This window comes from Oryctolagus cuniculus, chromosome 5 (assembly GCF_051225735.1).
Source record: "Oryctolagus cuniculus isolate XC-2025 breed Fujian yellow rabbit chromosome 5, ASM5122573v1, whole genome shotgun sequence".
In the NCBI taxonomy this organism is placed as follows: domain Eukaryota; kingdom Metazoa; phylum Chordata; class Mammalia; order Lagomorpha; family Leporidae; genus Oryctolagus; species Oryctolagus cuniculus.
Genome location: NC_142871.1, coordinates 155059284 through 155079934, shown reverse-complemented (window position 1 = coordinate 155079934; position 20651 = coordinate 155059284). Strand labels below are relative to the sequence as shown.

The following is a 20651-nucleotide window of genomic DNA, read 5'->3' as shown; positions in this document are numbered from 1 at the left end:
CGGCGGCCCGGGAGCTCAGCGCGCATGTGCGTGGTTCGGGCCTCGCGGACCTCAGCGGCTGTGTGGGAGTGGGCACCGTGTTTAAGACCTTGCGGAAGAAAAACTCGATTCTGTGGGAAAGCAGTCTTTGTACTGCACTGGGGCTAGCATAGGTGGAAGGGTATCCCCCTCTAAAATCTCAGTCTCCTTATCCCTCCGTTTTAGCTCCCTTCCCTTCACTTTGGGTCCCATCTGTCCGGTCTCCATGGGCGTTCAGCAGGGGAGTGGGTTCAGAGACCGTGTCCATATATGTCAGCAAGTGCAAACTTAGGAAGCAAAAGCATTGCAAACTTTCCAAAAGAAGTAAAAGCAGGTTTCTTTAGGCCTCCGGCTCCTCCCTTTCAGCGCAGCCTTTCTGTTGTTTGCTTTACTTTTTCTTTTTTTCTTTTTTCTTTTTGCATTTTACCCCAAATTTAATCTTTAATCAAACCACAATATATTTTGGAGCATTGTGTAACACCTAAAACTTTTTTTAAAAATAGCTGTTCACTTGTCCCAAAAACTTCAGGTTTCAGCAGTGAGGTAAAATGCCACTTTATCTTACCTTAAGTTCATAGGTATGATTTTTCTCTTGCTGTTTTTCATTCTGTCACATTGAATGGTTTGCTCTTGCCTTAGTACTCTGCTACTTCAACTTCTTTTGCTATAAATATACATCATTTTAATACCCATTATAGTTCCAAAGTTCACCACTTTATTCATCCTTTTTTAGTAGTCTCTTGGCAGTTTACCTCTACATTAGTTTTTATTTTTTTTTAATTTATTTGACAGGTTGAGTTATAGACAGAGAGAGAGACAGAGAGAAAGGTCTTCCTTCCGTTGGTTCACCCCCGAAATGGCCGCTACGGCCGGAGCTGCGCTGATCGGAAGCCAGGAGCCAGGTGCCTCTTCCCTGTCTCCCATGCAGGTGCAGGGCCCAAGCACTTGGACCATCCTCCACTGCTTTCCCAGGCCACAGCAGAGAGCTGGACTGGAAGAGGAGCAGCTAGGACTAGAATCGGCACCCATATGGGGTGCCAGTGCTGCAGGCGGAGGATTAACCAAGTGAGCCATGGGGTGGCCCCTGTACATTAGTTAAGAGGAACTTTTAGCATTATGTCAAGAATTATTAGATCTTGATTGTAATTGAGTTAGGAGAATTAATTTTAACTGGGGATCAAATCTTTTATTGTTCTCTCCAGATAAATGTTATGTCTCTCGATCTTTCTGATTGTTAAAGAATAATTGATTAATTAATTTATTTATTTGAAAGAGAGAGAATCAGAGAGAGAGGAGTTTCCATCCCTCTAGTTTATTCCCCCAAATGGCTCCAACAGTCAGGGATAGAACAGGTTGAAGCCAGGCGCCAACACCTCCATCTATGTCACCCACGTGGGTAACAAGAGCACAAGCTCAAGTAATCTGATGCTTCCTCAGGTGAATTAGCAGGAAACTGGGTCAGAACAGAACAGCCAGGGCTCAAGCTGGCACTCCCATTTGAGACGCCGGTGTTGCAAGCAGTGGCTTAACACTGGCCTTGAAATCTGATTTTTTAAAAAGACAGTTCATGTATTTATTATTTAAGAATCAAAGACAAGCAGAGAAACAGAAATAGATTTCCCATGTCCTGGTTCACTCCCCAAAGGTGAGGGCTGGGCCAAGCCAATGCTGGGAGATGAGAAGTCAGTACAAGTCTCCCACGTGGAGGGCAGGCACCCAGTTACTTGAGCCATCACATGCTGCCTCCCAGGGTGCACCGTGGCAAGCAGCTTGAATTAAGAACAAAATCAGAGCTCAAAGCTAGGCTCTCCAGTATGTGATGCAGTCATCCTTGCTGATGACTGGCCAAATGCTGGACTCTATAATACAGATTTCCCATGAGCTTTTTGTATACCCACCCTGTGCATGAATCTCAAAAATATATTGCACCAAAATGTGTAAATATTTAGTAGTTGGTAACCCTGTCACCCATGTGGGAGACCAGGATGGCATTCCCAGCTCCTGGCTTTGGCCTGGCCCAGACCTAGCTATTTTGGCCTTTTTCGGAATGAACAAATGGCTAAAAATATCCTCCCCCTCTGTTTCTGTTTGTCTGCCTCTCCATCTCTGTTGTTCTACCTTTCAAATAAGTAAAAATTTCTAACTCTTTAACAAATTAGTGAGGACTATTTCTGAACAACATTCCAGAAATAAAAAAATTAACTTTTAAGGACCTAAAAGGAGTCATAAAATTTGCTTTGCTATATATTTCTGATCTCAGGAGTACTTGCCTCAGAAAGTAGCCTGGCCACTGGGAGGTGGAAGAGAGAGGCAGGAGCATAAGCACAGATCTGTTAGGTTGTACTTGCATAATGCAATGCCTACAGTGCTAGTTGGTACAATGGCATAGGATGCAAGGAAAAGGGGAAACCAAGATTGCCTTAAATGTTTCAAAAGAGGTGTCTCATAAAAACTAATCCCAAGACTAATATTTAAAAATCAATGACATTTTAGTAGGCTGTCAGAAAAATTCGCCAAAGATTTAATATAGTTCCAAACAATAAATGAAATGGCATTTTGGCTGCAATAATCATTATTGTTGTGAAATTCCTATTTACACGTTTCATTTACAAAAGTATAAGCAGGGGCAGGCATTGTGCTGTAGCATTTGGAACTCAGACATTCCATACAGGGGTGGCAGCTTGAGAACTGCGTATGATCCAGCCCTCTGCTATTGCACCTGGCAAACAGTGGATTTAGGAACACTTTAGAATTCCAAAGTGAAACAAAGATCCAGGTCTCCAAGATCTTGTGGACATTACTCTTGGCTGATTTCTACATACGGAAGCATACCCAGCAGGTGGACAAGCTGCTTCTGCTTGTTCAAATCAGGTAAACAGAACAACACTGAATATTAACAGAAACCCCATAATGAAAAGTAACCTTTTGCTGCTTGTTTCATATAGACTAATTTTTAAGTTTTCTCATAAAAAGAGACTCAAGCAAGCATTTTCTGATCTCAGTCACCTAAAAAATTAAGCCATTTCTTTCAAATACGTTATTGGTAAAGAATACTTTGAAATGAAGAAAAAAAAGTTTTCTTCCAGGATCTGCATATTTTACTTAGCTTGATACAATTTCTCATTGTTTTATTTCTCAAATTTAGAAAGAAATTCTGCCATCTGGGTAGTATTTTTTTCAGATACTAAGCAACACCAGCAGGATTCATCCATAGGATTTCTTGCCACAGACAGGAAAGTCTGCTAACATTTACAAAATATCTTGTGCTCTTCTTTCCAGCATAGAAGATGACTGAAAATTATCAGTTATGATTAGTTTTTAGTACAAACAAGAATATAAATTTTTATTCTTTTTAGCCAACATTGTAATTAATCACATTAAACTTCACTTCTAGGTTTCAAATTAAAACAATTGAACACCACTACGAATGAATAAAAGGTACTCAACTAGAAACAAATCCCACATTCCAATGTTAGTTTTAACCTGCGAGGTATAAGCTGCTGCCAGTATTCATATGTGTAAATGGAGATGGCTGAAATTAGAGGCTCTTCCCATAAGAAAAGAATTTTAGGCATGAGACCAGAGTAGTGATAAGCAAGATAGTAAGATGTAAACAAGTAGTACATCCATCAGAATGGATGGCACCTCTTCAAGAATACCCAGTCATTCAGACTGGCTAAGCAAGATAGTAAAGTTTAATGAAGAGAACATACTTGCCAGGCCGGTTAAGAACCTCAGTAAAGATCTGAGAGCCCCATTTGCGTTCAGACTGGGGATTATAAGGGTAAAGGGTCCAGTTCATTCTGCCAATTCTCCTTTCTCCCACTCCCTTCTCCCGGACAAAGAGTTTCCTGAAGTTAAATAGGTAAAATTCCTCCCGAGGTTTTCTCATCCAGTGTTTTCTGAGAGGGCAGCCTGCTTGGCACTAGGCAAACAGGATTCTCCTGGGATGCTCTTCCTGGGGGAAAAGCCTGGGACCACCTGTGAAGCTGTGGGCTGGACTTTGTTGTGGAAAACTCTGGGCAGCTTCCAAGGCCTGCTTCCGAGAAAGCTACGTTCCTTTCTGCAGGCGCTTTGTTTTCACTGGGTCCCTTTCACACAATTTCTTTATCATCCTACCTAACGTTAGCTTTAACCCAACAGGCATAACATACTGACAGTATTTATGTGTATCTGCTTGTTTTATTAAATAACAACTGGTAAATTAAATAAAAGGGGAATTTCCAAAAATGGTACTTGGTACTGAGTTACCTTAATGCTTCTATAAATAAACAACAAGGTTAAAAATAAATAAACATACATCTAAGATGGTGAAGAGAATTCCATGAAAGAGGTGAACTCTGTGATTCTTATGGTGTAAAATGTGTAAATATTTAAAATGAACATTTTAAATCTTGTTTGCAAGTCTTTTCTGATACATAAACATGTATTTTCACACTGAGTTTCAGTTTTAAAGAAAATGTATTTGCAATTTTTTTTACATTTGTTCTGTGGCTATGTTTAGCATTTGGGAAAAAATAGCTCTTAAATAGTTTTTAAGTCTGTCAATTAACAAAGGCATTTTTAAATGTTATTTTCCACTGATAGATTTTTGGAAGTTTAGTCTCATCTAGCATGGTTGATTTTAAAAGACAAATAAATCCCTATACCATATGGTAATGAAATACTATACTTGCTTTTTATAACATATGGAAACAATTCCAGACAGACCCAAAGCAGACGAAAATCTGCCAAATCAAAGTAGAATTTATCTTATATATCTCAGAGCAAAGAAACTCTCAAAACTTACAATCAAAAGACCACCCACTCTTCTACCCCCATGCAAAATCCACCTCAAACACTTTAGTTTTGAGTTTCAGGGATGCCCACATAAGTCAGGTCATCCTCACCTCAATAATAAGTAAAAGTGCCTGGGAAAGTGTGCTTCTTATGCTGATAAAGTAGACAACCTCAAGTGTTAAAGAAAACAACTAGCAGCGCTAGAGGAGTAAAGCAAAAATGGGAAACCTACCAAAGTGATCTGAATTTAGAAGAAACAAAGCTGGCAGGTGAAATCAGGGAATGGGTTAAGCTACTGCCTAGGTCTCTTGCATCATATATCAGAGTGTTGGCTTGAACCCTGGCTATTCTGTTTCTAATCCAACTTCCTGCTAACATCCCTGAGAAGGCAGCAAATGATGGATCAAGTACTTGGGTCCCTGCTAACCATGTAGGATACCCAGATGGAGTTTCTGGATTTTTCTTGGCCAATCCTGCCTGTTGCAGGGATTTGAGGAATAAAGCAGCAAATGGAAGATGTTTCTCTCTCTTAAAATAACACTTTAAAAATAATTTTAAAAAGAAAGAAATTATCAGAGAGAATCCTTTTTATTCTTGCTGTGTTTGTAGGTCAGTGGTTGAACTAAACTGTTGAATTTACTAACATTAACAAACATTTATCCAAGTTTCCCCAAGAACCAAATAAAAAGACCTTTGCAGTAAAAGTGACATTGTGTTTGGGGCCAGTGTTCTGGTGTAGTGGGTTAAGCCACCGCATGCAGTGCTGGCATCCCATATGGGTGCCAATCCACTTCCGATCCAGATCCCTGCTAATGTGCCCAGGAAATCAGGAAAAAATGGCCCACGTGCTTGGACCCCTGCATCCACATAGTAGACTCCTGGCTTCCATTTGGCCCAGCCCTGGCCATTGCAGCCATTGAAGTCCCTGCAAGTACCGAAATGGAAGATCTCTTTCCCTGTCAATCAAAATGCCTACTTTTCAGGATGCACCTGTTTCATGCCAGATTTTGAGGTGGTGATGGTGGTGTGCACAATGAAATTATGAAAATTAAGCTCCCTGTGGAATGTATGTATATAAAATGTATAAAATCCTCGGTTGTCTTCATGCATGTAAAGGCACCACCCCCTACCTCATAAAAGAGGCCAGGAAAGGGAAGGAGACTTCTCTTTCACCAAGGACCAAAATTGGAGGTGCTACTTAGGTTTGTAACCCTCTACCCACTCATAACAGGTATTTCTCCATGTGGGGCAGCCCACAGTCACACATGAATGTATGCATTATCTCTCACTGTGAAATGAATCCTGTTCCTACCTGTACCTGTATCCCAATTTTATACTACACCATTGTGCATGTATTTTATTAGGATGTATTTTATTTATTTGAAAGGTAGAGTTACAGAGAGAGAAGAGAGAGAGAGAGAGAGAGAGATCTTCCATTCGCTGGTTCACTCTTAAAATGGTCACAACAACAGGAGCTGGGCCATGATGAAGCCAGGGCTCCTCTGTGGGTGGCAGTGCTGAAGCACTTTGGCCATGCTCCGCTGCTTCCCCAGGTGCATTAGCAGGAGGCTGGATCAGAAGCGGAGCAGCTGGGACTTCAACCAGCACTCATGTGGTATGTCAGCATTGCAGGCAGTAGCTTAACTTGCTATGCCAGTATGCTGGCCAGAAGATGAGCATTTATTAGCCTCTAGAGGCTTGAGAAATATCAAGCTTCATCTACTGTTTATTCTTAATACGTATTTTGTGTTCTGACATTTTTTCTCAGCATTGTACTAGCTATGTCTGTTTGATCAGTAATTTCATGAATTGTGTTATATTTCATGTAATGACAGTTGAAAATTTTATTATATACTCTCTGGTTTAGTATCACTTGCATCTAGCTGATGTTTCAGTTTCTAAATTCCAGACTTGACAGCTAGCACATGTACTGTCAAGTGTCTTTCCTCAGTAGTGCGTAGCCTAACAATGTCACCAGGGCATGGGGAGGGGAAACAATGGGTAAACACTGGGCTGCAGGTGTCCATGGCTCCCAGGGTCTGCCTGAGATAGCTCTTCAGCCCTCAGCTTGGCTGTGACCTAAATTCACCAACTAAGTAAATGTTGAACTAGGGCAGGGGAGGGTGTCCTCCTCCAGTATGTCCTCAGGTCTTAAATGTCCCTGTGACCGAGTCTTGTGCTTTTTCTTTTTTTCAGATTTATTTATTTATTTGAAAGTCAGAGTTGCACAGAGAGAGAAGGTGAGGCAGAGAGAAGAGAGAGAGAGGTCCTGTCCTTTCCCTCTTGTGTACATCTCCGAAAGCTTCCGTCCCTTCCTGACTACCCCTAGCCAAGTGTCAATCTCAGGTGTTGTGAACAGGTTTTGGTTTGGAGGAATAAGCCAGCTGAGACCATGTGCTAGTGCCTTGTGTGAATGTTAGTGTGGAAGGTCAAAGGTTGGGATCCTTGACACGGTCTTCGTGTTGGATGACTCCCTCGCCCCAGGTAACTCCACAATGCTGACCCTGTCCACCACAATAAAAAGGAGGAGGGAGGCTCAAAGCCTCTGCTACAATTACGTGGTCGCTTCTTCACTGCAGGATGGGTGAGCCACGAGAAGGCTCTTCTAGGAAACATCATCTCTGGGGTTCTCCGGTCAGCCAGCACAGCCCCAGGGCTTCTCCCTCCTCCCACAAGGACTTAGGGGCACAGCGAGGCACCAGAGAACTGGAGAGAGGGTGTTCTGGAGCCTTGATGCTCTGTCCCTGGCCACTTGCCAGGGTACCCTCCACAGCGCCCGATACTTGGCAGCTGAGGAGCCTGTTGGAACTCTTTCGGCATGCTCACCTCCCACTCTGATTTCTCACCTGTGCTTGTAACCCGTCCTGGTCTCTGGAGCCATCGCTTCCTTGTTATGTTGGAGACTGGGATTACAGCACCAAATGCTGGCCCCTTAATAATCATTTAGAAAAGCCAAAATGTACAGACAATTATAAAGGAAAAATAATGCCACTTTGTGGAGACAAACAGCTGTTCTATCCACTAGGGTAATTTTTTTTTCCGGTTTAAGCGTTTACCAAAAGTAAGAATAAATTCTTACTAATTCATGTTGTTAGTTCTCTGGTTTCACATTGATAGACTGGGATTGAATGCTATTTATTACACTGGGTACTATAGATGTCTATTTACTTGAATGTAGATCATGTCTTTTTAAAAGCTCCTTAATTAAGGGCGTGTTCACCACTAAGTAGTTACCCAATGAGCATTCCGTGAAGTAAAGTAAGTCAATCTAATCAGATGGCAGTGGACTCCTAGGCAGAACTGAAACCTAGAACCAACAGTTCAGTTTTGGTTCACAGTGGTAACCAAGAGCAAGTCAAGTTTTAGCTGCCAGGGAGTATATTTTTCTTTCAAGGTAAAATTCATACTATTTTAATTTAATTAGCTTTAGAATTTTCTATCTCTGGTGATTTTGACATGTCATAAGTGTCTGGTGAAAGAAGAAGAAAAGCCACAGAACAATTCTTATTTTACCACTTCTTTTTTTAAACATTTATTTATTTTTTACTTGAGAGTCAGAGTTACACAGAGAGAGGCGAGGCAGAGAGAGAGAGAGAGGTCTTCCATCTGATGCTTCACCCCCCAGTTGGCTGCAACTGCCGGAACTGCGCCCATCTGAAGCCAGGAGCTTCTTCTGGGTCTCCCATGCAGGCACAGGGCCCAAGGACTTGGGCCATCTTCTACTGCTTCTCCAGGCCATAGCAGAGAGCTGGATCCAAAATGAAGCAGCCAGGACTAGAACCAACGCCCATATGGGATGCTGGCGCTTCAGGCCAGGGCGTTAACCTGCTGCTCCATAGCACCAGTCCCCTGTTACCACTTCTAACTTCTAGAAGTTCTAACTTTTAGAATTCTTGTTGTTTGTATATATGTCTTATTCTCAAATGTTCATAATTCTGGAAAAAAATAAAACAAAAGGTACCAGGCTGCAACTAAGTGACCAGATCTGAAAGAAAAGAAGGTTTACCAATTGGTTTTGTTGGTTCCCAGGCCGATAATCCAGCAGTGTACCACACACAGGGTAGCTGGTTGCTGGTTGCTGGTAGCTGTGGTGTTCTCTGACTGCAGCTGCAGTAGGGAGAGAGGATTGGCTGTCCAGGGAGGTTGTGGTAGCTGCAAGCTGAGTGTGGCTGCCCTCATACCTTCCCTGGGGGCTTGCGGCCCCCATGGGCACTGCTGGCATTGAAACCCAGCATTGGCTTCACAGGGGCAAGAAGTGACCCTTTTATTTGTACTGCTTCCTTCCACACAAGTTCCCCCTTGGCCAAAGAAGATTATTACCAAATATGAGGGGTGCTTCAAAATGCCAGCCAGAAACATATCGAGAAAGCCTATTACAAGCACCCTGACACAAATAAGGATGACCCCAGAGCCAAGGAGAATTCTCCCAGCTGGCAGAAGCTGGGAGAAGAGGAAACAGTACAATGCCTGTGGCCCACTGGCTTTGATCCCAGGGGCGCCAGCAGCTCTGGGCAGCCCCATTGATTACCCTGATGGACTATTCAGGAAATTTTGGGGGAGTTCTCATCACCTTCACTTGGAGATTTCTAGAGTATGTTTGATCAACCTCAGGAATACATCATAGAGTTCATATTGAAACAAATTGCCAAGGGCATCAGCCAGAAATTTACTGTGAACATCATGGACATCTCCGAGTGCCACAGCGGCAAGGGGAATGAGCCTGACACCGAGGTAGGGTAACCCCACTACTGAGGCAGCTCTGGCACGAAAACCACCAACACAGGCCCTTTAGTGATGTGGTCCGTTTGTCCTTTTGTGATGCAGAGATACAGTGGCTGTGGCTCCATCATCAGAACCCTCTGTGTGATATGCAGGGGAGCAGAGAGGCCAAGCAAAAGAAGCAGGTGGCAAGCCCTTGTGTCTGCAGGATGGCCAGACTGTGAGGATGCCAGTGGGAAAATGAGGAGGAGTTTTCATCATATTCAGGGTATAGAGAAGCCCTGTGTTTTAGAATGATGGCAGAGACATCCATTCTGACCTCTCCCTTTCGGTAGTGCAGGCTATTCTTAGGGGAACAGCCAGAGCTCAGGGTCTGTATGCTGCCATCAATGTGCTGATGCTCCCTGAGAATCAGACAGACCAGGAGATTTGGCTGGCTGGGAAATGCATCCCCAGAATCAATTGCTACAGGGGCACAGATGCCTACATTTATTTCCAGAACAGAGTTTGAAAGTGGGTAAGGAGCCAGCAGCAGAGCCTGATCCTGAGCAATGCAGAGGCTAAGACAGACTTGGAGAGGGATGGTGAATGATGTCATCCACACAAGCGCTGGGAAATGTTTCATCAGAAACTGGGCCAAGAAGCAGCAGCTCCTCCCTACAGCCAGCACACCTTGGAGACAGGAAGATTACAGGCAGCAGCACTGTCTGCAGAGCTCTTCAGACTACCTGGCAACAGCAGAATTGAGTGACAACACGTTTCTCAATGGGAAGCCATTGTGGACAGACTCTGAGAAGTAAGGTGTGGCACTGAGGATAGGTAGAAGGCCCCTCTTCACAGCTGGGTGACTTACCCTCTTCTGGCTCAGGTGCTGTAAGGCATTTGAACACTTCTTGCAGCACCAGACTCTGATTCAGAATCCAACGTTGTGGAGGCTGTCGTTACAGAACTAACTATTAACACACAATTATTCTTAGGTGTTTAAATTTTAACTGAAAAGTGATCCCTGTTAAATATAAGAGTGGGAATAAGAGAGGGAGGAGATGTACAATTTGGGACATGCTCAATCGGACTTGCCCCAAATGGTGGAGTTAGAAACGTGCCAGGGGATTCCAATACAATCCCATCAAGGTGGCATGTACCAATGCCATCTCACTAGTCCAAGTGATCAATTTCAGTTCACAACTGATCACACTGATAGGTCTAAGAGTCAAAGGGACACACAAACAAGACTAGTGTCTGCTAATACTAACTGATAGAATGAAAAAGGGAGAGAATGATCCAACATGGGAAGTGGGATACACAGCAGACTCCTAGAATGGCAAATGTCCTAACAGCACTCTGGTCTCAGAATCAGCCCTTAAGGCATTTGGATATGGCTGAAGAGCCCATGAGAGTATTTCAGGCATGGAAAGCCAAGACACTCTGGAAAAAAAAGAAGACCTAAATGAAAGATCTCTGTGAGTGAGGTCCCAGTGGAAAGAACGGGGCCATCAAAGAAGGAGGTACCTTTCTCTGAAGGGAGGAGAAAACTTCCACTTTGACTATGACCCTGTTGAAATAAGATCAAAGTCTGCAAACTCAAAAGGCTTCCATAGCCTTGGCAACTCATGACTAGAGCCTAGGGAGATTACTGACGCCATAAACAAGAGTGTCAAATTGTTAAGTCAACAACAGGAGTCACTGTGTACTTACTTCTCATGTGGGATCTTTCCTTAGTGTGTTGTCCAATGTGAAGTAATGCTGTAACTAGTACTGAAATAGTATTTTACACTTTGTGTTTCTGTGTGGGTGCAAACTGATGAAATCTTTACTTAATATATACTAAACTGATCTTCTGTATATAAAGATAATTGAAAATGAATCTTGATGTGAATGGAATGGGAAAGGGAGCGGGAGATGGGAGGAATGCAAGTGGGAGGGAAATTATGGGGGGGAAAGCCATTGTAATCCATAAACTGTACTTTGGAAATTTATATTTACTAAATAAAAATTAAAAAAAGAACTAAATGTCATGATTTCAGTTTAACAATGAAGCCTTCAGCTGCACCCAGTTGTGAAGAGTTAATTTCACTCTCAGCAAACCTCTGGGAGTTTCTGGAATGAATCCTTCCCAACCGGTTGCCTTCACCAGGAGCCTGGGGCTGGCATGCCCACCAGCACCTTCCTGCCCAGACAGGCTTTGCTAGGTGAAGGTTGCTGCCATTCCCAAAGGTACCCAGCTGCTGGAGAGACCCTGCCGTCTCCATTCCTGACCGCATGGGTGGAGGTGCTTGTCAGGGCAGGCAGTCCTTCCTCTGACTCCACCCAGGACAGCCACTTGTCCCCACCTGTTGAGTTCTGTTGTCCTCAGCGGATGTGGTAGCACCTGACCTGCTGAGCCATAGTACTGTGGCTCTGCCAGGCAGACTTCAACCACAGCCAGAACTGAGTTCTCCCCCCCTACACTGTTGATGTGTTTTATCCAAAGTATGTTTAAATTATTCAATGCTAGGAACATGGATGTGCCTGGGTAAATGTTCAGAAAGGAAAATACCATGTAAGCAGTTGACCATTCGGCTAGAGCACCTGACCCTCAGCCTCTACAGTAGTATGTTGCAGTTTCCAGGTGTTCCAATCTCCTTGTGTTGTTTTAAGACAGATTAATGAAGAACATTTCTCAGTAGTTTCTTTTCTCTTTTCCTTTATACTTTACACACACACAAAATCTATTAGTGTCTGATTTAAGAATGTAAAATGGTTCTGTATCCATGTGAACAAGATTATCTACTGCAGAAAGAAAAAAAGAATTGGTTCTGTCATTTTCTGGTGGAGTTACTAAATATCCAGAATTAAGAAGCTGGGAGAAGTTTCTTCATCCATGAAATGTGGGCAATGTTCACTGCATTGAGTTGTTCTTAAAAGGAAGTCAAATAACAGGCCCAACGCAGTGGGCAGAACACAAGAACACATCATTGATGTTCGAAAAAGTATTCATTGAATCTGACAGTCATGCTGTCCGACTTTATTTTTAGATGCCATGTTTCTTCTTGAGAGTATTCACAACATAGCACACAACAATGTTAGATATAATGAGCAGTTTAGGTAATTACTATCCTGCTCATTTTATTTTTTTAAAGATTTATTTATGTATTTGAAAGGCAGAGTTAGGGAGGTAGAGAAAGAGAGAGAGAGAGAGAGAGACAGACAGACAGAGTGAGGGGGTGGGGATTCCATCTGCTGGTTCACTCCTTAGATGGCCGCAGCAGCCAAGGCTGAACCAAGCCAAAGCCAGGAGCCAGGAACTTCTTCTGTGTCTCCCACATGGGTGCAGGGGCCCAAGGACTTGGGCTGTCTCCCATTGCTTTCCTAGGTACATCATCAAGGAGCTGGATCAGAAGTGGAGCAGCTGGGTCTTGAACTGGTACCCATATGGGATGTTGGCGCTGCAGGTGGTGGCTTTACTGGCTATACAACAGTGCTGGCCCCATCCTGCTCATTTTATAAATGAAGCCATATGCAGACTCGGTGATTATACAAGTTGAATCTACTTGAGACAATTATGCCAAGCATGCAGTATAATTTGGTTAAAATTTTTTCCTTTTTCATTTTAATATAACTTTATGGAAAATTTGTGTAAAACAGTTGTCTTCTCACTCAAATAGCTGAGTCACACACTCTTGTGAGTGTGTGAGGACAGAGAGGACAGACTATTCTTGTTCTGAGAATTAAGGTGCTAGCATATAAGTTTTAAACAGAAGTGAGCCATCATGTCTGGCTATATTCTAAGGGATGGATGTCCCAAATGGTGATAGTTTTAATTTATCATTGTCTAGGACACAACCCACCAACTTTCATACCCACAAACTCAGTTTTGTCAGTGTCCAGGATTGACTGGACAGTGGGCTCAGGGAGGCTGACTCACCCTGATCTAACTCACAATAGATGAAGTTAATAACTTCCCAGAAATGCTTTGTTGGTTGGCTAACTTCCTTAAAGTTTTTAACTTGGAGGAGGTGGTATATTGATTCAAACAAAACAGCATAGTGGTTCCTAAACACAATCTTAACCCACCTGGGGCCCAGTAGGGGTAGGTGTTATGAATTGCTCACTTTCTGTCACTTGTCCATCCCTATGGACAGAGGTTTAAGGCCTTTTGAAGGAGGTAGAAGCACGGTCCGAGGTAGGATTATGAGCTGAGGGATCATTTGTTTCCATTACCTAGTGAGGAAATGTTGCCAGTTGTTCAGGTCCATTTACGTCATTTTGTTTTTTTTTTTGCAATACAGGAAGAGAGAGAGAGAGAGAGAGAGAGAGAGAGAGAGAGAGAAAGATGTCTCTCTAACTAACCTCATTAGTAACTGAGAAATTCATTCTGCCAAGCCAAAGCTGAACCTGGGAACTCAGTGGGTGTCAGGGACCCAACTACTTGAGCCATCACCTGTTGCCTCCTGGGGTCCACATTAGCAGGAAGCTGGAGTAGGACCTAAACAGTCTGATGTTGGACATTAGCATCTTAATTGCTAGGCCATATCCCTGCCCCACTTCGTTTTAGTTTCCATCCTTCACTTGGTGTGAATATTAAGCTGGCTTAATTATTTATAACATAAATGCAAATTAATGTCATGAGTTTTTTTTTTCTACTGTGATTAGTTTTAGCTAAAATTAGCTGAGAACTAGTAAAAGATACACCTTTCTCCATGAGGTTAGGGAAAGTGTGTCACTCCTAACAAAATCATCAATGGCAGCATCTTAAAATGCCATTTTTGAATAATCCATTAGATTTTTGAAAGCTTTCGTATCAGAGCACCAGGGTTACAGTCTTGGGTCTGATTTCATCTTCCTGCTAATGCATATCCTGGGAAATGGCAAGTGATAGCTCTAGGGTTTGCATTCTGTGACCCATCTAGGAGACATGGATAGAGTTCTGGACTTCCACCTTTGGCCTGGCTTAGCCCAAACTATTGTGAGCATTTGGAAAGTGAACCAGCAGACAGAAGATCTCTGCCTATGTCTCTCTGCTTTCCAAATATATAAAAATATTTTAAAATAAAGAATTTGGATATGGTCGCAAGGATATATAGCAAATGGAAATATACTTATTACTGAAATTCTGCTAATATTGAATAAGAACGTGCAGACTCAGTGGTATTTGAATCCAGATATACTCCCGCCTTCACCTTCCTTCCTCAGTGGAATGTGAAATCCACTCCAGACAAGTGCAACTAAACACAGGGTTTGCTTTCCTGGAAGCTGCCAGTTAGTGGGCTAAATCCCCTTGGCGGTGTTAGACAGCATTATTTTACCTCCTGCTCCCAATTAGCTGTTGCCAGGACTATGTTCTGTGTGAGGACAGGTGATGGGTAGGGAAGAGAGTCCACTTGAGTGAGGGGGTCTCTATATTGGTCCTTGAGAACACTTGGATCCCACTATTGATTACCTGCAATGTCCACAGTAGGAAAATCTGTGTAAACACCCGATTTGTGATTGCTTAGATTTGGAGGAATGAGGGATAATGAGAAAATAACTAAAGGGTATTGACTTTCTTTTCTATAGATTTATTTATTTGTAAGATTCATTTATTTTAAAGGAAGAGTGACAGAGAGAAAGGAGGAAAGAGAGATACATTTTCTGTTTTTCTCCTCAAATGTCTACAACAGCCACGTCTGGGTGAGGCTGAAGCCAGAAGTCAGGAGCTTCATCTGGGTCTCCCACATGGGTGCAGGGGCCCAAGCATTTGGGTGATCCTAATAAGCAGAGGTTTAACACACTTCACCACAATTCCAGCCTGTTTTGTTTCTTTTTGAGTGATAAAAATATTCTGAAGTTGACATTGCTGATGATTGCACATCCCCATGAAAATCATTTAATTCTATACTTTTAGTGAATGAATTGCCTGATAAGGAATAATGATCATATGTTAATAAAGCTCTTTTTAAAAGTTATGTTATTTCTGACAATTTTTAAAAAGATTTTTATTTACTTATTTATTTGAAAGTCAGAGTTACAGAGAAGGATAGGAGAGACAGAGAGACAGATCTTCCACCTGCTGGTTCACTCCCCAGATGGCCACAATGGCTAGGGCTGGCCCAGGCCAAAGCCAGGAGACAGGAATTTCTTCCAGGTCTCCAACATGGTTGCAGGGGCCCACACACTTGGGCCATCTTCTGCTACTTTCCTAGGTGCATGAGCAGGGAGCAGGAGCATGACGTGGAGCAGCCCGGATTTGAACCGGCACCCCTTTGGGATGCCAACGCTGCAGGTGGTGGCTTTACCTGCCATGCCACAGTCCCGGCTCCCCTGATAATTTTTAAAATTTGAACTACTTCAAGTTTTGTGTGCAACATTTTATATACTAATAGCCCAAATTAAAATCCACATGAAATTTGATTTCTTTATGGTACATTCTATGCTTATATGTATGGATTTAAAACTATGAATAGTGATGCTTGATTTAGGTTGTAGATCCTCACGAGAATGTAGGGAAACTTGACTTAAGTTGTGGATCCTCAGAATGTGGGGAAAAGTGATGTTAACCTTTTCCATATAATCTTTTCAAAATAATATATTACTGAGTTAAATTAATACCCAAAAACATGGCCACAATTACATGACTACATATTTTTGTTAGTGGTAAATGGGAAAAGACTAACCTTAGGTTTCAGTCCTTGTGAATTTATCTTTATTACAGGAAATATTTTATTCATTCTTCTGCATTAAGTATAAATCAAATATTAGAACTTTTTTAAGATTTATTTTATTTATATGAAAGACAGTTATGGATAGAGGGAGAGACAGAGAGGTCTTTCATCTGCCAGTTCACCCCCCAAACAACTGCAATGGCCAGAGCTGAGCCTGATCTGAAGCCAGGAGCCAGGAGCTTCTTCCAGGTCTCCAATGCGGGTGCAGGGGCCCAAGGCCTTGGGCCATCTTCCACTGCTTTCGCAGGCCATAGCAGATAGCTGGATCAGAAGAGGTGCAGCCGGGACTAGAACCGGCGCCCATATGGAATGCTGGCGCTTCAGGCCAGGGCTTTAACCCTCTGTGCCACAGCGCCGGCCCCATATTAGAACTTCTGTCACGGGCTGGATCCTCAAAATTATGCAGTATAGTCATTACATATAACTTGTGACTAAGGTCCAGAGAAAAGAAGTGTTATTTAAGGTCAGCTAACAATAAATGAGCATGATCCTCCCACTTTAAAAAAAGAGTTATGTTTTTATTTGAAATGCTGAATTATAGAGAGGGGAAAAAAAAAAAAAACCAGACAGATCTTCCATCTGCTAGTTCACTCCCCAAATGGCTGCAGCAGTCAGGACCAGGCTGAAGCCAGGAGGCTGGAACTCTATCCAGGTCTCCCATGTGGGTACCAGGGGCCCAAGTACTTGGGCCATCTGCTGCTGCTTTCCCAGAATCATTAGCAGAGAGCTGCATTGGAAGCAGAGCAGCTGGGACTCCAACCAGTGCTCATATGGGATGCTGGCATCACAGGTATGGCCCAACCCACTGCGCCACAATGCTGGCTCCCCCAATTTCTCAGTTCTGAGGGCTCCCCATGGAATCTACATCTCCAGTCCCAGCATGAGCAGTTCCTGCTGGCAGAGGTATATGACCAACAGCATAGGAGCAACGATTTCTGGAAAGCACATGGAGTATCACTACTCCAGGTGGTGTATCTGGGCATTTGAGCCATCTTGGTTCATTTTCTAATTCAGGAATACAGCCCCAACACTATATTCAGTGTCCACTTGCTTCTGTGGTCTAAGTTGGAGGTACCTAGGATCGGAAGCTCAAGAATGAGGTCCGTTGGTTGGCAGAATAAGGTCATTGAGGGAAAATTGCAAGATATAAGAATATACAGAGATTTAATAGGGCAAACGCTACTGTAAACATAGAGAAAGCCAGGGATAGATCATTAACTATGAGTCAGTATTCCAGTTGCATCCCCTCCCAGGACCACATCAAATGCTGATCACCGTAGTCAGTCCTTCCTGTCCTACTTCAGGTCAGGAGTAGCTAGGGCAACAAGGGCTCTTGAAACACTTGTGTTGGCTTCCTTGCTTATTTTGTGGCAGAGACCATCAAACGGATGAAAAAGTTCTGGTTCAGCTTTAAGAAAAAGAAGCAGAGATTTTTCCAGATATATAGATGGTCAGGCGTACACATTTTAGGACTTTATATACAGTTAAGTAATTACTGGACAGAGGCACTTTTCAATTTGCACAATGATTTTAGAATTTATTCGCCCAATGACCCAGCTATTTTATTTCAGTATATGCACTAGAATAGTTTTTTTCAGCTGTGGGATATGATCCACGGATGGGCTACAAGTTATGTTAGCAGATGGGCTAAAGCGTCTTTTCAAAGGTTCAGAAGTTATCATGGGAATATTGATTTTTAAAAGTATTTTAAAGAGTCATTGTGATTTTTTTTTCATGCTTTAGTAAGCTTGCGTAATAAATGGATGCGGGTTCCATAATTGCAGTATAATCATCAGAACTATAAAAGAAAATAAAGCAGGGGATAATTATTAAATGTTCCACCCACATTCGTGGCACGATTTTTTTGAGCAGGAATCTGTCCCATTGGGAATTATTAGAGTGGGGATTCCAAGTGGTAGTCACGTGGGTAGAGACCGGGTCAGTTGTGTCAAAGCTGGTCTCCAAGCAGCGGGGCTGACCACCCAAGCAACACCGGAGTCGTGCTCCTGCTCCCTAACAAAGGGGCACGCGGGCTTGTGGGAGATGTAGTTCCACGCGCCTATGACTTCACCGGTGCAGGGCCGTGGGAACTCTTCCAGGTTCCGTCTGCGCATGTGCCTCCCCGCCCACTCCCGCCATCTTCCTCTGGGAAATTCCAGATGCTCGGCTGTGCCCACGCCGTTCTGCAGGCGCTGGAGTTGGACTCTGTGTTCCTGAAGGTTGGTGAGGAGGAAAGGGGTCTCTGGAGGCCGTGGGGCGCCGTGGGCAGTGCGGTGGGTGCTGTGCTCGGCGGGCGCAGAAACGCTGGCCCTTCTCGGCGGGCGAGCTCTGCCTTGCAGCTGTTGCGGGGCCGGTCCGGGGTGGGTCTCAGAAGGTGTTAAAGGGGCCAGCCTTCTCCGGTCTGGGACTGGAGCAGGAGCCGCTCAGGCTGTGCTCTCCGCGTTTTCCTTTTACCGCAGACGGAAAGCTTGCCAGAAAGCGGGGAGTGTGCCTCCAGCTGCGAGGAGGCTGGTTCCAGAAGCTCAGCCAGCGTCGGAGTTGAGGGTGGGCGAGCAGATGGTGTGTGTGTGTGTGTGTGTGTGTGTCCTTGCTCTGGGTCAGCCACGGAAGGATCCTGTCATTGTCACGTATGGCATCGGTTTGTGCATCTGTGAGATGACCGTGCTAGCGACCCTGGTGAATGCCTGCAAACTCTGGAAGTCCTTTTGGAGTGTGTGCTTCTCGTGTGTGCGGGGTTTCGTCGTGTGTTCCGCAGGTGAAGGTTCTGGGTCACTCCTGCTTTCCAGCGACCGTGAGTTCCAAGTGGGTGATGACTGTGTTTCCTTTGGGATCAAGTAGTTCTTAGTTTTTTTTTTTTTTTTTTTTTTTTTTTTTTTTTTTTTAAGAATGGGGCTTCTTGAATAGGAACTGCACCTGAAAGAATATTCCTTTGTCCCGAACGAACCTTCCCCCCTAGTACTTCAAACACAGGAAAAAAAAAAAGTCCCAGTAAAGTGAAGATCCCAGCTTTGTATGGCCCAAAAAAGTATTGATCCTCCTAACCAGAGTAGACAAGATTTGAGCGATGCTACATTACAAATTGTATAAACTTTAAAATACTGGGTGACGTTGGAAGCTTCCTGTGAACTTTCAGAAGGAGGCTGATGGTGGGCTGAGAAGACTATGCAAGGGGTCTAGGGAGTTCCTAAAGGGGCCTTGGTGGTGTGGCCTGGATTGAGGAATAACCTGTACTATCTGCAAATCTGCCCGTGATTCCTTCGATCTAATCTCATTCCCAGAATTGGACCTGACTCCAACCTAGTCAGTCATCACGCTTGGTATCCAGAGATGTGCTGATGCGCCCCCTATTCTGATAGTTTTTGGTAGCTCAGAAAGAATTTGCCAGGGCATATTTGCCTAAGGAAGATGAAACAAATTGTGTTCAGGAGAAAAGTGGGTCGTTCAGTATTACATGATTTGTAGATGTCAGGTTCCCTTTTTTTAAAAAAAAAAAAATTATTTGAAAGGCAGAGTTACGGACAGAGAGGGAAAGGCAGAAAGAGAGATCTTGCATCTGCTGATTCACTCACCAAATGGCTGCAACTGCTGGGGCTGGGCCAAGCTGAGGCAGGAGCCGGCAGCTCCATCCGGGTATCCCACATGGGTGGCAGGGACCCAAATTCTTCAGCCATCTTCCGCTGCTTTTCCTGGGCACGTTAACAGGGAGCTGTATCGGAAGTGGAGCATCTGGGATTGGATTCAGTGTCCTTACGTGATGCCTGCATTGCAGGCGGTAACTTAACCAGCTGCGCCACACTGGCGCCCATCCGTGACTTTCTGATTAGTTTTCTTTTTGCCGTAATTAGTTAAAAATTCATGGTTAATTTTGAGATAAATTTCAGGAAATAAAATCAGTTTAGAATAAATGATGTTTTAGACTTATGCCTCGAACATGCCTAAAACTTCCCCCCAGCAGTTAGTGTGGATCCTGTGATCTCAAAAGATTTGTAGTGCATTTTTCTCACTTATAAATGTCAGTGAGAAAATCATTCCCACTTGTATGATTTTCGTTCACTGAAAATCACAAATGTTACAGCAAATTAGCTAACTTTCCTGTATTTAAAATGGGAAAATTAGAGTGGATCACACCTTGATGGCAAATTAACTTCTTAAAATATAAGTGAAACACAATACAGTGATAAGATATAATAAAAATTTAAAATATAGTCTTGTGATCTCCAGCCTGTATTTTGTGTGATTTAAATGGCCTTTTTATTGCCAGCAACCTTGCTGACATCCATTTGGTCAGCATGTATGAAGTTTGTGAAAACTTCTAGGTGTGATTTTGAAGTTCTGTTGATTTTATTTGGCATGTAATTCAAAGTTGTTCATTCTCAAGAACAGCTTTGAAAGAAAGCTAAGTTAAATAACCATTTTATTTGTAATTCTGATTCAGCATTTTAGTATGAGCTCTCT

General features: G+C 43.2%; 1 protein-coding gene and 1 pseudogene across 1 annotated transcript in view; both read left to right on the top strand.

The window, feature by feature from the left end:
* Window positions 1–24: 24 nt before the first annotated feature.
* LOC138849888 (dnaJ homolog subfamily A member 3, mitochondrial pseudogene) lies at window positions 25–19034 on the top strand (annotated as a pseudogene).
* LOC100340665 (uncharacterized) overlaps window positions 18289–20651 on the top strand; it is a 33172-nt gene continuing 30809 nt past the window's right edge. Inside the window, exon 1 of the mRNA XM_017344794.4 lies at window positions 18289–18415. The gene's annotated coding sequence lies outside the window, so the exon portion shown is untranslated. The remainder of the gene's footprint in view (window positions 18416–20651) is intronic.